Source organism: Dufourea novaeangliae, unplaced genomic scaffold (assembly GCF_001272555.1).
Source record: "Dufourea novaeangliae isolate 0120121106 unplaced genomic scaffold, ASM127255v1 scaffold178, whole genome shotgun sequence".
Lineage (NCBI taxonomy): Eukaryota > Metazoa > Arthropoda > Insecta > Hymenoptera > Halictidae > Dufourea > Dufourea novaeangliae.
Genome location: NW_015374050.1, coordinates 24,497 through 28,168, shown reverse-complemented (window position 1 = coordinate 28,168; position 3,672 = coordinate 24,497).

Here is a 3,672-nt window from a genome sequence, read left to right as displayed (position 1 = left end):
CTCTAGGCGTCCCATCCTATCCTAGGGACAATGGTCACAGAAAACTCGACGGTTGAAGGTTGTTCGCTACCACTACCAAAAAGACTATGCAAATTACATCCACTGTTTACAACTTTTGTTTGACACATTGTTTCACACAGCAAATAATTTTTGCGAATTATTTAAAACCATCTTGTTACGGGACTCACGCTGTACATTGAAGGTAAACTCGAATTTACGAATTAGTTATTAGTGGTTTTATAATTTTCAACAAAAGAAAATCCATCGTAAGAGAAATCAATTTCATGGACTAAGACATAGAAATTAATTTTCATGGGCATACGTAGTTTAATTATAACATTGTGTCTATTACAATCGGAATGAAAGAAGTTTCATTCGTGTGTGTCTAACGGTATTAATCTCGAACCAAGGCGGAAAAAAAAGATTGTAAGTTCTATTAAAGAGAAGAAAGAAAATAGTTTTCCTCCTTTCATTATGGTCGGAACACGGTCGAATGCGAGAGTACCCTTCCATGGGCAAACTTCCTTGGAAATTCCGACTGCAAAGCGGAAAGTTTTTTTAATTTCATTTACTCTAATTTGTAAAGTAACTTTTCAATAGTAATTTTCTCGGAGGCACGATAACGAATAGACAAGAAGGAAGGTTGAAACGGGGACATGGAACAGTAGAAGAGTAAACGAGGAAACCGAAGATTTGTTACTTCGGTTATTGGAAACTTCGTGTACCGTCAAATGTATATACGACATGAATATACTAATAGAATAAATTGGTAATTCATTACCTGCTGTAAGGTGACAAGGAAAAGTTTTTTAGGGCGACAAATTATTTCTATTGTACGTAGAATGAAATTGAATTGATTCTGTAATTGAACTATTAAGTGAGTGCAAAGTTTTTATGAGTCTTGCTCTAACAGAGTAAACTAATAATAATTTTAATTGTATTTTAATAATAATTTAATGAAATACATAATGATTCTTTCGTAACACATGAAATTCCAATAGAAACTTTTATTCAAATAAACAAACTTTCGGGATATTATTATTGTTGAATTTCTAGAATAAAATCATATTAATAAATTTATAGTTTACTACAGAGTGGGATTGACACAACAACTTCTCAAACAGATCACAACTGACTTTGGAGTGTTTATAATGTTTATTAGTTCCATAATGTGTATAATTTCCATATTATTTTTCAGACGCACATTTTCAATATTATTTTAAACAATATTCTAGACAACATTTACCGTGTCACGTTGACATCGACAGATAATGTATTGACATACGGGTCTACTGTTTCCACAAAACAATAGCGATGTGGCGGCCTTAGGACTGCCACCACGTCCTTGTTTCTTTTCGTTTCGATTTTTTGTAACTTCTATTTTTCTGGTCTTTCGTTTCGCTTTACTGTTTCCTGTATATTTTTTCTCTTCAGCGTTTTCACGGTTTCGTGCGAGTCTGGTTATTGTCATGCACATTTGGTAACCAGGTTCGGGCGAGACCCGGGCTTCTTACTTTTACATCCAGTTTCACCTATGGTCTGTTTTTCGAAAGAAGATGCCTGGAAGGTAGGCCTGCCTCGGCGCGTGACTTGGTGGGGATCCAACGCGAGCTGCGTATTTCGTGCGACGTTGTCACGGCTGAATGCCACTGTGTGTCTCTTTCCATCCTCCGGCACTTCGGCACCACAGCCTCTCGCTCAGACGCTCGGTAAACCAAATTCCTTTTTTGGTTATATTGATGGCAGGAATGTTGCTTTAGTTACTTTCGACCATAGCCAATGTTTATTAATATTACTGAGAATTAGTATCTAATATGGATAAAAAATGCATTATAGAATTTATACATTTGAATAAGAAATAGAAGTTATGAGAATGACGTGATAGTTGCAGTTCAAAATTTTTATATGTTCATACACATTAATAATTATTTAGGCGAACCGTGTGACTCGATGTTGGCGTTCGGCGAAGATCAAATGGTCGCTTGGGAAAATTTGGGAATTCACAACTTTTTCAGGAAATTATATTCTTTATTTTTCATCCAAGGATCATTTCACACGAAGTCGGATACTTATTGGAGTAACATTTCAGGTTTTGTTCAAACTTGGATGTGTTGCAGTTTTTAATGATATGCGGCAAGTCTTCCGCCGTTTCAAGGATCTAAAATCCCGACTGTGCAGGACACAAGTGTGAACTCATTCATCTCCATCATCATTGGTATGTTAAGATTCAAATTGTATCTCTTATTTATTTCACTGTTAGAATATATTTTTGATGTTATCAAAAACGAGAGTGATTTCACAGGGCATGCTTTAGCACCTTAAAAGAGCCAGGACTCGTAATTATAAATAAAGTAACGACCGCAACGCGGGTCGTAACAAAATCGTCGATTTTACAACTGTTTGAAATATAGTGTTAACCTTTTTTCTATAAATAATGTTAGCTGATGAAGTTAGCTTTAAATTATGCCAATCAATATTTCGTGTAGTTTCGTTAATTATTGTTCGAATGGTATTATTTTTGGTGTCGTTTTCGCCGGAAAAACATAAGAAAACGATTGGCGTCATTTTCGTGAAAATCTATTGGGAAATTCGGAACTTGGCATTTCCACTTACTATTTGTGTCCTTGTCTTTCACCTCAAATCTTCGACCAACTAACAATTTCGCCTGAACAATCCAGTCTGCGCAGGCCAGCCGATGCCTGCACAGGTTCCTGGAGAAAAGAAAAGTACGTTTAGGAGAATTTGTATGTACAATGTATGTTTTTAAGTAATGGTTATAAAGATCATATGTCACATTCAGTTTCGTCACTAACGAAGGCCAAGAAAATCGTTCAACTATTTTAGAGAACACTTTTAAAATAGCGAAACATGGTCTTTATAACTAATGACTACGAACATACACATAATGTAATTATAAAAATGTACATGACACCCTTTAAAGGGACTATGAGCGCTTAAAAAAAGAATTAGGACACGTGAAAATAGCAAAAATGCTTGTTCTGGGAACACCAACAATCTCATTTCATCGATTACAATACTTTATGACTTAAGGCGGCGCCTTGTGTAACCAGGTTGAAAATGCAACAATTTTTGGGAAGTTTTTGTGAAGAAATTATTAAACCAATCTCTTTGGAGCTCTGAGGATATTTTATTGTACAATTAAACTGAATCAAAACTTTGTATTTTTACCAGAAATTCATAAATATTATAGTAACAATATAATAGAAAAAGGTTCGCGTTCTGCGCCAAGGAATATTACTTAAAAAATATTCAACCAACTATCCCAGCATTGCATGTACGACAATGTACGTATTCTTTAATATTTTCTTCATAGCATGCACTTACATTTATAATTTTATTGTTTTAATAAGTCGTATTTTTCAGCATTCTTTACTTGAAAAAAGTTACCTCTTCTTTAAAAAATGCCATCATTTTTTCAATTTTGCATTTTTTAGCTTCAAAGTAGGTTCATGCTGTGAAGATGTTAATGAATATGTACATACAAGACTGGGTCAGTGGGTACAATTTTGTTTTCGTTACATTTCCTGGTGTAGAACACCTTTTTCGCTTACGGGGCTGCACATAAATCCTAATACAGTGGACTCTAACTATATTGCAATGGTCGGGGCTCTAGGGGAATAAAGTGGCAATGAGTTCAGAGCCCCCTCCATG